Source organism: Chiloscyllium plagiosum, unplaced genomic scaffold (genome assembly GCF_037043375.1).
Source record: "Chiloscyllium plagiosum isolate Xiang-an unplaced genomic scaffold, Cpla_swu_hap1 HiC_scaffold_34, whole genome shotgun sequence".
Taxonomy (NCBI): Eukaryota; Metazoa; Chordata; class Chondrichthyes; order Orectolobiformes; family Hemiscylliidae; genus Chiloscyllium; species Chiloscyllium plagiosum.
The window spans coordinates 18,072,009-18,085,073 of NW_028270172.1; positions in this window are offsets into that span (position 1 = coordinate 18,072,009).

Here is a 13,065-nt window from a genome sequence, read left to right on the forward strand (position 1 = left end):
ATTGATTGATTTCTATTTGTAAAAACATCAAGGGCTGTGGATAGTGCAGGAAGATGACATTCAAGTAGAAGAGGAGCTATGATCTTATTGAATGGAGGAGTGGGCTTGAAGGTTAAACAGCTGGATGGATAGAGCAAAAGGGCAGTGAAGGGTCTGGGTGATTAATGGTAGAATATGAACAGATCTGAATGTAGGTGGATAATTTCTATTTCGTATTCTTCATCTTTTCCAGTTAGACTGTTCTTTAATCTTCTTCTCCAGCACCATGTTCCAGGCAAACTTTCTTTTCATAATAGAATATGCATTAGTCTAACATCTCCCCAGATTTTCACGCCTTCTGAATAAATGTGTGATGTTGAAATGCTCAACATTTGGTATTCTCCTCTGTGAGCATTATGAAATCCATTGCAAATACCCAGAATGGATGCTCCAACAGCCTGATACCCTGTTCTCAGTAGCCAAGATTATGCGTTTTTGGCTAATACTTCTAAAATCCTCCCTGTCCATCTTCCACTGGTTTTCCATCTGATCCGACAAGTGTCATAGAGACATACAGCATGGAAACAGAACCTCCAGTCCAACTAGTCCACGCCAACCACATTCCCAAACTAAACTAGTCCCTCCTGCCTCCGTTTGGCCCACATCCCTCCAAACCTTTCCTATTCATCTACTTATCCAAAGATCTTTTAAATGCTGTAACTGTACCTGCATTCATCACTTTCTCTGTCAGTTCATTCCACACACCAACCACTCTCGTATAAAAAAGTTGCCCCTCATGTCCTTTGTAAATCTTTCACCTTCCAACTTAAAAGTATGTCCTCTAGTTTTGAACTCACCCACCAAAGGGAAAAGACCTTTCCTATTAGATTTAAAATAGTGATGGGAAAGGATAGACCAGATCTAAAAGTTGAAGTTCTAAATTGGAGAAAGGCCAATTTTGACGGTATTAGGCAAGAACTTTCGAAAGCTGATTGGGGACAGATGTCGTAGGTAAAGGGACAGCTGGAAAATGGGAAGCCTTCAGAAATGAGATAACAAGAATCCAGAGAAAGTATATTCCTGTCAGGGTGAAAGGGAAGGCTTGTAGGTATAGGGAATGCTGGATTACTAAAGAAATTGAGGGTTTGGTTAAGAAAATGGAAGCATATGTAAGGTATAGACAGGATAGATCGAGTGAATCCTTAGAAGAACATAAAGGAAGTAGGAGTATACTCAAGAGGGAAATCAGGAAGACAAAAAGGGGACATGAGATAGCTTTGGCAAATAGAATTAAGGAGAATCCAAAGGAATTTTACAAATACATTAAGGACAAAAGGATAACTAGGGAGAGAATAGAGCCCCTCAAAGATCAGCAAGGCGGCCTTTGTGTGGAGCTGCAGAAAATGGGGGAGATACTAAATGAGTGTTTTGCATCAGTATTTACTGTGGAAAAGGATATGGAAGATATTGACCATAGGGAAATAAATGGTGACATCTTGCAAAATGTCCAGAATACAGAGGAGGAAGTGCTGGATGTCTTGAAACGGGTGAAGGTGGATAAATCCCCAGGACTTGATCAGGTGTACCTGAGAACTCTGTGGGAAGCTAGAGAAGTGGTTGCTGGGCCTCTTGCTGAGATATTTGTATCATCGATAGTCATAGGTGAGGTGCCGGAAGACTGGAGGTTGGCAAACTGTTTAAGAAGGGTGGTAAGGATAAGCCAGGGAACTATAGACCAGTGAGCCTGACCTCGGTGGTGGGCAAGTTGTTGGAGGGAATCCTGAGGGACAGGATGTACATGTATTTGGAAAAGCAAGGACTGATTAGAGATTGTCAACATGGCTTTGTGCATGGGAAATCATGTCTCACAAACTTGATTGAGTTTTTTGAAGAAGTAATAAAGAGGATTGATGAGGGCAGAGCAATAGATGTGATCTATATGGACTTCAGTAAGGCATTCAACAAGGTTCCCCATGGGAGACTGATTAGCAAGGTGAGATCTCATGGAATACAGGGAGAACTAGCCATTTGGATACAGAATTGGCTCAAAGGTAGAAGACAGAGGGCGGTGGTGGTGGAGGATTGCTTTTCAGACTGGAGGGGTGTAACCAATGGAGTGCCACAAGGATCGGTGCTGGGTCCTCTACTTTTTGTAATTTACATAAATGATTAGGATACGGGCATAAGAGGTACAGTTAGTAAGTTTCCAGATGACACCAAAATTGGAGGTGTAGTGGACAGCAAAGAGGGTTACCTCAGATTACAACAGGAACTTGACCAGATGGGCCAATGGGCTGAGAAGTGGCAGATGGAGTTTAATTCAGATAAATGTGAGGTGCTGCATTTTGGGAAAGCAAATCTTAGCAGGACTTATACACTTAATGTCAAGGTCCTAGGGAGTGTTACTAAACAAAGATACCTTGGAGTGCAGGTTCATAGCTCCTTGAAAGTGGAGTCACAGGTAGATAGGATAGTGAAGATGGCATTTGGTATGCATTCCTTTATTGGTCAGAGTAGTGAGTACGGGAGTTGGGATGTCATGTTGCAGCTGTACAGGACATTGGTTAGGCTACTGTTGGAATACTGCGTGCAATTCTGGTCTCCTTCCTATCAGAAAGATGTTGTGAAACTTGAAAGGATTCAGAAAAGATTGACAAGGATGTTGCCAGGGTTGGAGGATTTGAGCTATAGGGAGAGGCTGAACAGGCTGGGGCTGTTTTCCCTGGAGCGTCGGAGACTGAGGGGTGACCTTATAGAGGGCATGGATAGGATAAATAAACAAAGTCTTTTCCCTGGGTTTGGGGAGTCCAGAACAAGAGGGTTAAGGGTGAGAGGGGAAAGATATAAAAGAGACGTAAGGGTCAACCTTTTCACACAGAGGGTGGTATGGGTATGGAATGAGCTGTCAGAGGATGTGGTGGAGACTGGTACAATTGCAACATTTAAGAGGCATTTGGATGGGTATATGAAGGGTTTGGAGGGATATGGGTCGGGTGCTGGCAGGTGGGACGAGATTGGGTTGTGATATCTGGTCGGCATAGATGAGTGGATCGAAGGGTCTGTTTCCATGATGTACATCTCTATGACTCTATGTTATCTATGCCCTTCATCCGTTTATAAATATCTCTAAAGTCACCCCTCATCTCCTGTGTGCCAGTGAAAAAAGTCCCAGTCTTTGAAGTTTATTTTTATATCTGAAACCCTCAGCTCCAGGCAATATCCTAGTAAATCTTTTCCGAATCCTCTCCAGTTTAATAATATCCTTCCTATAACAGGGAGACCAGAACTGCACACAGTACTCCAGAAGAGGCCTCACCAACATCCTGTACAACCTCAACATGACGTCCCAACCTCTATACTCAAAGGTCTGAGCAGTGAAGGCAGACATACTAAACAGCTTCTTAACCATTCTGTCTACTGGGGATCAAGGATAATCATTTGTCCAAACCCTGTTGCGCATTTTAAGTGAAAAAAAAACTCAACATAACATAAGAACTCGGAGCAGGAGTAGGCCACCTGGCCCTTTGAGCCTGCTCTGCCATTCAATAAGTCATGGCTTTCTGTGGACTCAGATTCACTTACCTGCCCTCTCACCATCACCGTTAATTACTTTATTGTTCAAAAACATTTATCTTAGCTTTAAAAGTATTTACTGAAGTAGCGTCAACTACTTCACTGGGCAGGGAATTCCATGGATTTACAACCCTCTGGGTGAAGAAGTTCCTTCTCAATTCAGTCCTAAATCTGCTCTCCCTAATCTTGATGTCATGCCTCTTGTCCTAGTTTCACCTGCCAGGGGAAACATCATCTCTACTTCTATCTTATCCATTCCCTTCATAAATGTATATATTTCTATAAGATCCCCCCTCATTCTTCTACATTCCAATAATATAATCCCAGACTACTCAGTCTCTTCTCATAAACCAACCCCCTCAACTCCAGAATCAACCTAGTGAACCCCCTCTGCACCCCCTCTCGTGCCAGTACATCCTTTCTCAAGTAAGGAGACCAAAACTGCACACAGTACTCTAGGTGTGGCCTCACCAGCTCCCCATACAGCTGCAACATAACCTCCCTGCTTTTAAACTCAATCCCTTTAGCAATGAAGGACAAAATTCCATTTGCCTTTCTAATCCTTGCCTTCCTGGTCTGAGGAGTGGTGGATGGAGTTTAATTTGGATAAATATGAGGAGCTGCATTTTGGAAAAGCAAATCAGAGCAGGACACATACACAATGGTAAGGTCCTGGGGAGTGCTGCTGAACAAAGAGATCTTGGAGTGCAGGTTCATAGCTCCTTGAAAGTAGAGTCGTAGGTAGATAGGATTAGTGAAGAAGGCGTTTGGTATGTTTTCCTTTATTGGTCAGAGTATTGAGTATAGGAGTTAGGAGATCATGTTCTGGCTGTACAGGACATTGATTAGGCCACTGTTGGAATATTGTGTGCAATTCTGGTCTCCTTCCTATCGGAAAGATGTTGTGAAACTTGAAAGGATTCAGAAAGGATTGACAAGGATGTTGCCAGGGTTGGAGGATTTGAGCTATAGGGAGAGGGTGAATAGGTTGGGGCTGTTTTCCCTGGAGAGTCGGAGGCTGAGGGGTGACGTTATAGAGGTTTATAAAATCATGATGGGCATGGATAGGGTAAATAGACAAAATCTTTTCCCTGGGCTGGGAGAGCCCAGAACTAGAGGGCATAGGTTGAGGATGAGAGGGAAAAGATATAAAAGGGACCTCAGGGGCAACCTTTTCACGCAGAGAGCGGTGAGTGTATGTAATAAGCTGTCAGAGGAAGTGGTGTAGGCTGGTACAATTAAAACATTTAAAAGGCATCTGGATGGGTACACGAATAAGAAGGGTTTAGAAGGATATGGGCAAAGTGCTGGCAAATGGGAGAAGATTAGGTTGGGATATCTGGTCGGCATGGACGAGTTAGACTGAAGTTAGTCCGTGCTGTACATCTCTATGTCACTATGACTCTAATTACCTGTTGCACCTGCAGACCAACCTTCTGTGATTCATGCACAAGGACACCCAGGTCTCTCTGCATAGCAGCATGCTGTAACTTTTTACTATTCATTTAATAATCATTTTTACTGTTACTTCGACTGAAATGGATGACTTCACATTTATTAACATTGTATTCCATCTGCTAGACCTTTGCCCACTCACTTAATGTATCTGTGTTCCTCTGCAAAGTTTCACAGTCCTCTGCACACTTTGCTCTGCTACTCATCTTAATGTCATCTGCAAACTTTGACACCGTACACATGGTCCCCAAATCCAAATCATCTATATAAATTGTAAATAATTGTGATCCCAACACCAATCCCTGAGGCACACCCCTAGTACTGATTGCCAACCAGAATAGTACTCATTTATCCCCACTTTTTGCTTCCTGTTAGTCAACCAATCCTCTATCCATGCTAATACTTTACCTGTAATAGTATGTATCTTTATCTTATGCAGCAGCCTCTTGTGCGGCACCTTGTCAAAGGCCTTTTTGAAATCTAGGTACACCACATTTACCTGTTGTCCACCTTGCTCATAATGTCTTCACAGAATTCCAAAATATTAGTTAAGTATGACCTGCCCTTCATGAACCCATGCTGCATCTGCCCAACGGGACAATTTCTATTGAGAAGCCTTGCTATTTTTTCATTGGTAATAGACTCAAGCATCTTCCCATTACAGAGATTAAGCTAACCAGTTTATAATTCCCCATCTTTTGTCTACCTCCCTTTTTAAATAGTGGCATCACATTTGCTTTTTGCCAATCTGCTGGAACTGCCCCAGAGTCCATTGAATTTTGGAAAATTACCGTCAGTGCACCTGCTGTTTCTCCTGCCATCTCTTTAGTACCCTGGGATGCATTCCATCAGGGCCAAGAGACCTGTTTATGCTTAGCTCCATTAGCTTGCCCAACACTATCTCTTTCGTAATAACGATTGCTTCCAGGTCCTCACCTACCTTCGTCTGGCACGTTATCCATGTCCTCCACTGTGAACACCGACACAAAATACCTATTCAATGCCTCGGCCATTTCATCATATCCCATAACTAAATGCCCCTTCTCATCCTCTAAAGGACCAACATTTACTTTAGCCACTCCTTTTCATTTTTCATTTTATATATTTATAGAAACCTTTGCTATCTGACTCACCATCCAAGTGCACTACACAAGGAATTCCTGGGTTTTCTCATTTGAATTCCCATTGGCACTGTCTAGTCAATGATGCAAGATGTACAAATGGGGGGAAAGAAAGAAACACTTGTTTTTGTATGGCACTTTCCATGACCATGGATATCTTGAGCCACTATACAGTTAATGAAGTACATCTAAAGTACAATCACTGTTAAAATCTAGGAACACGGGAACCAATAGCTCCCACAAACAGCAATGTGATGCAGATTAAGGAATAGATACCAGCTAAAGCACAGGGATTTTAAATCCCCTGTTCTCCTTCAAAGTAGTGTCATCAGGCCTTTTACATCCATTCAAGCAGGGTGCCTTTGGTTTAACAGTTTATCCTGAGGAAAACATCTGAAACAAGATTGCTTCAGAACTGTAGTGGAGTGTCAACTTCAGTCTTTGTGCTCGTGTCCTGTATTGAGAAATGAGTATGGAATTCAGTTGATGTTTCGGGCAGCTTTTTTTCCAACACTGTTCAACCTACAAATTTCTGCATCAGACAACGATAAGCTTAACCATGCTAAGATGGTTGTTATTGTAGCACTCCATTGCTCCAGTTCAGGACATTCTGAAACACAGGGCATGCTTTGTAGTTTAAGTGTTACCTGAGGATCTAATTTCTTTCCCTGACATATGCAAATAATGCAAGTGGAACGGTGGTCATAAAAAGGCAAAAGGAGCAGAACAACATTGAGGAATGATTTGGATATACTCCACAACCTGATGAAGGAGCAGCACTCCGAAAGCTAGTGCTTCCAAATAAACCTGTTGGACTATAACCTGGTGTTTTGTGATTGTTAACATTGAGGAAAGCTTACTTCATGAATTGCAAATGGTGAAATTTTCATGCAGTTTGACTGCAGCCCTTTGCTTAGCTCTGCAGATGGCAAATTGTTTGGAAGATCCCAGTCACATCAGACAGTGGATGGTAGAGGCCTGTGAACAGTGGTGTGCTGCAAGGATCGATGCTGGGTTCACTGCTTTTTGTTATTTATGTAAATCATTTGGATGTGAATATACAAGGTATGATTAGCAAGTTTGCAGCTTACATCAAAATTAGTACTATCGTGGACAGCGAAGATTACCTCAGGGTATAATCGGATATTGATCAGATGGGCAAATGGGCATAGGAGTGGCAGATGGAGTTTAGTTTAGTTAAATGTAAGGTGCTGCATTTTGTTAAAGCAATTGCGGCAGGACTTATACACTTAATGGCAAGGTCCTGGGGAGGGTTGCTGAACAAAGAGACCTTGGGATGCATGTTGATAGTTCCTTGAGAGTGGAGTCATAAGTAGACAGGGTCATGAAGAAGGCATTTGGTACTCTTGCTTTCATTGGTCAGTGCATTCAGTACAGTAGTTGGGACGTCATATTGCAGCTGTAAATGACATTGGTTAGGCTACTTTTGGAATACTGTGTTTAATTCTGGTCTCCCTGCCATAGAAAAGATGTTGTGAAACTTGAAAGGGTTCAGAAAAGATTTACAAAGATGTTGCCAGAGTCGGAGGTTTTGAGCTGTGGGGAGAGGTTGAATATACTAGGGCTGTTTTCCCTGGAGTGTCAGAAGCTGAGGAGTGACCTAATAAAGGTTTATAAAATGATCAGGGGAATGGATAGGGTGAATAGCCAAGGTATTTTGCCCAGGGTGGGAGAGTCCAAAATTAAAGAGTATAGGTTTAAAGTGAGAGGGGAAAGATTTAAAAGGTACCTACAGGACAACTTTTTTCACATAGAGGGTGATGCATGTATAGAATGAGTTGCCAGAGGAAGTGGTGGAGGTGGGTACAATTACAACATTTAAAAGGCATCTGGATAGTATATGGATAAGAAGGGTTTAGAGGGATATGGGCTGGTAAGTGGGACTAAACTAATGCAAAGACCTGATTGGTATGGATGAGTTGGACCAGAGAGCCTGTTTCTGTGCTGTACATCTCTACGACTTTATGACATCAACTACAGTGAAATCTTTTGGTTTGTGGTTTGGTTCCACTTTGCATAATATTTAGATAGATAACTTGTGGTCTGTTCAGTATTAGGAAGTTTTCCCTCTACCCAAATGTGATTAACGTTTGGCTTTGGTGGGTTTCTGCAAAACTTCTTGATTTGCATTATAATATATTCCACACTTAAACGTTTATGCAACTCTCTGGTAGAAATATTTTTATCTTTCTTTCCAGGTTCTAGCTCACTGCTGATGTCACTGTTACTTCACCATATATGTCACAGACTCACTTAAGATCATAAAATCATAAGAAATAGGAGGAGGAGTATACAATTTGACCCCTCAAGCCTGTTCTACCACTCAATTGGTTCATGGCTGAACTGACGAACCTCATGTCCACTTTCCTGCCATTTCTCCATAATCTTTGATTCCACTACTTATTAAGAATCTATCTATCTCAGCTTTAAATATACACTTGGACTCGGCCCCACAGCACTCTGTAGCAAGGTATTCCAAAGATTCACAATCCTGTGAGAGAAGATTTTCTCCTCATCTCAGGTTTAAACTGGCATCTTTATTCTGAAACTATGCCATCTAGTCTTAGACTCTCCCATGAGGGAAAACATTTTCTGTACATCTTCCCTCAAGTAGAAAGTTATTTTTTAACATAACATCATTAAGTGATTTTCTTAAACCACTTACTTTTACATCATCTTCCCTCAACGTCTGGATTTCACAGGTCAAGACTTTTGCAGTGTCTTTATGGATCTCCTTGGTCTTTTCCTTGCTACCATTGATCAAAGGTCATAGTCTTCAGTTGCTTCACTGGATCACCATTCTGCAAGGTGATTGAGCAGAAATTTCCAGTCATCATCCCAAAGTTATTGATATTTATCCTCATTTGCTCTAGCAGTCTCTAATAATATTGGAGCTTTCCTGTTTCTCATGAATGTTTCAAATTAATTTTGGATAAGATACGATTGTGATTGCTTAATTTGTGTAAAGACTGTTTTTCAGATCTCTGATCATGTATCATTTGACCTGGTATTAATATTGCAAAAATCTTTTCTCTGAGTGCAAAAAGATGAACTTTACCTTTTTATCTAAAATGAGTTAATTTGCTCAATATCACTACTGGTTTTTCTTGGGTGACTGCTTCATCAATTGTAGCTGTAGACAATGTTTCTGCTGTGTCCAAGTTCTGCCTGTTACACACAATTTTTAAATAATAATGTGTTAGTCTGAGTCTGAAACACTGTATGTAGATATTTTGATAAACTCTGTGGAATCCAGAAGAACAACCAACAGTTTAAGGTCTCGCCTCAATTTGAAATGGCAACCCAATTAAATAATTAGAGAATCTCTCACACGCCCATGTTACTACTATTGTTTCTTTCTCAATGGCTGCATAATATTGCTCTGTTTCAGTTAAGGCCCTGGAAACAAAGAAGACAGTGGGGGATCTCTCAAAGGATTGGTGATCGCAGCTAAGTTTGGAATCAGTTTCCCAACCCTACTGACCATTCCAAGTAATCTCATTTACAAGCCTAGGTTGTAGAAAATCACTGACGACTTTTTTTTCTCTAAGTGTCAATAATCATGTCTTTTTATTGTTTAGTGTGCCCAAGAATTTAATGATAGTTTGTACAAATTCACACTTCTATCTTAGAGTGAGACCTGCTTTTTGTAATGCTTTTGGAACTTCTCAGTCTCTGTGGTCATGTTGCTGTCTTGTAGTTCCATAGGTAAGTATGTCATCCAAATTACAAATTAATCCTTTACTCTCGTGAAGACTGTTTCACTTGGTCCTCTGAAATACATCTGGAGTTAATGTAAAACCAAATACAAAAGTAGAATTTAAAATTGTTAACATGTTTTTTCTCCTTGTCGAGAGGATTTGCCAAAACCCACTACGAACTTAAAACTTTGTGAATAAGGTGCTGTTGGCAACTTTTACCAATCTGTCAGTCACTGAGGACATAGGATGGATTTCCCTCTGGACTACTTTATTTAGTTGCATCAGATGTACACAGAGCCTAAGTGAATCATTTGGTTTCGGAACTTCCTTGAGTCTCAAGAGCACTGGGTTGGCTCTGTGATGATGATATAAAATGTTTATGTACATTTTGTCAGGTTCCTCTTTAACTTTCTCCAAGAGTGGGTATGCTACTCACCAAGGAGTGACAGTAAACACTTAAATCTAAATCTGGGAGTGTATAGATGCATAAGCTTAGTATCATGAAGCACCATATTACGATATTCATTTTTGACTTTAGCAAACTTCTGAAAGATCTGTGGGAATTATTAGTGAGATTTTGTCCCCCTGGCTACTTTCTTCAGAGAGTACAAGTTGGATACATACATTTCTTGCACAATCAAAAGGTTTTTTGATTGTGCAAGATATAATAAATTTCATTAATCTTTTGCCCTCGTAACCAAGTACAGTAGTAATCTTTTAGTTTGGAGATCTGTGCTGCCTTGGCTTTATAATTTAGTTTTACGTGGTTGAATGTCTGCTGCTTTGAATCATTTCAAATGGTCATCAATACAATAACATCAGCACCAGTGCCAGACATGAATGCAGTTTCAAGCCTTTACTTTCTAAAATAACTGACCAAAATCTTTCTTCTTGATTCTTTAATTCCAAAGATATCTCTACTCTCACTTGTTTCCAGTTTCCTGGATTGTCTGCTTTAAAGAGAGAGACATTCTCTCGCTTTCTTCCTTTACTTGCATACTTAGAATTGCCGAACAATTTGAAGTGTCCTGTCTTTCCTCATTGGAAACACTTCGCTGGACAATCTCAGGCTACAGTTTAGTGCCACAATGTGAGCACTTTAAAATGTCTACAAATAGGACTCCCACTCTTTGCACCCTTTTGGAGGGTTTCTGAATGGATTAAACTACCCCTATGGGGCCCATCCAACAAACAAGTTCATCTAGACCCTCAATATTTACAAGCATTATTGTCTGTTTTCGCTTTGAAGTTCAGCCTGTCTAGTGTATTTAGCATGTTTGAGTGTTAGGTTGTCTGTTGTTCGCAACAAATCTGACAACTTTCCGTCTCTGCCAATGAATTTGTCACATATGAGTTTGTCTTCCAATGTACCATGCCTGCAGAGCTGGTAGAAACAATTCAATTAACTCCTCTGGTCATTGGTAACACTAATTGCATTCGCTCAATTACGAAGTTCTGTTTTGGGCTGAAGTATGTACCAACTGCTTTTATGACGGCTTCAGTATCTAAGATTTCTCTTCTACCCTCATCTCATCAGAATATTATGAACAACGGATCCCACTTCCATACAGGAACGTAATAACCTGGTACCTTTGCTCTTTGGTATGCAAGTATATCACTGTTTACTTCTTCTGGAATTGTTTTTCAACATCTCCTAATGCTGATCTCCCTGTGGACGTTTGGGTTAGTAAATAGCTGCAGAAGAGACGACTGCTTGACTAGTTTTGATATCGCTACTGATTTATGTGTCTCAAGTGGTCTTCTTCAGCGTTCTAAGTTTTGTCGATGGCATCACTTTATCATTAGATTGTTATCACAACCGCTGTTATCATGGTTTCTGGTTGGGTTTCACTTTGCATGATATGTAAATGTCTCATCAGATATAGTGTCATTGAGTTGTGCAGCACAGAAACAGACCCTTCAGCCGAAGCCAAACAGATATCCTAAATTAATGCAGTCCCATTTGCCAGCATTGCCATAACTGTCTAAACCCTTCTTATTCATGCAGATGCCTTTTAAATGATGTAATTGTACCCATCTCCTTTGGCAGCTCGTTCCATACGCACACCACCCTCTGTGTGAAAAACGTCCCCCTCACCTTAAACCTTTCCCCTCTCACCTTAAATCTATGCTATCTAGCTTTGAACTCCCTTACCCTGGGGAAAAGATCTTGGCTATTCACCCTATCCATGCCCCCCATTATTTAATAAACCTCTTTGAGGTCACCCTCAGCCTCCGACACTCCAGGGAAAAAAGCCCCAGTCTATTCAGCCTGTCTCTAAGCTCAAACCCTTCAATCCCAACATCACCCTTGTAAATCTTTTCTAAACCCTTTCATAGTTACGGGTCAGGTGCCGGAAGACTGGAGGTTGGCAAACGTGGTGCCACTGTTTAAAATGGGCGGTAAAGACAAGCCAGGGAACTATAGATCAGTGAGCCTGACGTCAGTGGTGGACAAGTTGTTGGAGGGAGTCCTGAGGGACAGGATGTACATGTATTTGGAAAGGCAAAGACTGATTCGGGATAGTCAACATGGCTTTGTGTGTGGGGAATCATGTCTCATAAACTTGATTGAGTTTTTTGAAGAAGTAACAAAGAAGATTGATTAGGGCAGAGCAGTAGATGCGATCTATATGGACTTCAGTAAGGCGTTCGACAAGGTTCCCCACGGGAGACTGATTAGCAAGGTTAGATCTCATGGAATAGGGAGAACTAGCCATTTGGATACAGAACTGGCTCAAAGGTAGAAGATAGAGGGAGGTGGTGGGGGGTTCTTTTTCAGACTGGAGGCCTGTGACCAGTGGAGTGCCACAAAGCTCGGTGCTGGGCCCTCTACTTTTTGTCATTTACATAAGTGATTTGGATGCGAGCATAAGAGATACAGTTAGTAAGTTTGCAGATGACACCAAAATTGGAGGTATAGTGGACAACGAAGAGGGTTACCTCAGATTACAACAGGATCTGGACCAGATGGGCCAACGGGCTGACAAGTGGCAGATGGAGTTTCAATTCAGATAAATGCGAGGTGCTGCATTTTGGGAATGCAAATCTTAGCAGGTCTTATACACTTAATGGTAAGGTCCTAGGGAGTGTTGCTGAACAAAGAGACCTTGGAGTGCAGGTTCATAACTCCTTGAAAGTGGAATCGCAGGTAGATAGGATAGTGAAGAAGACATTTGGTATGTTTTCCTTTATTGGTCAGAGTATTGAGTACA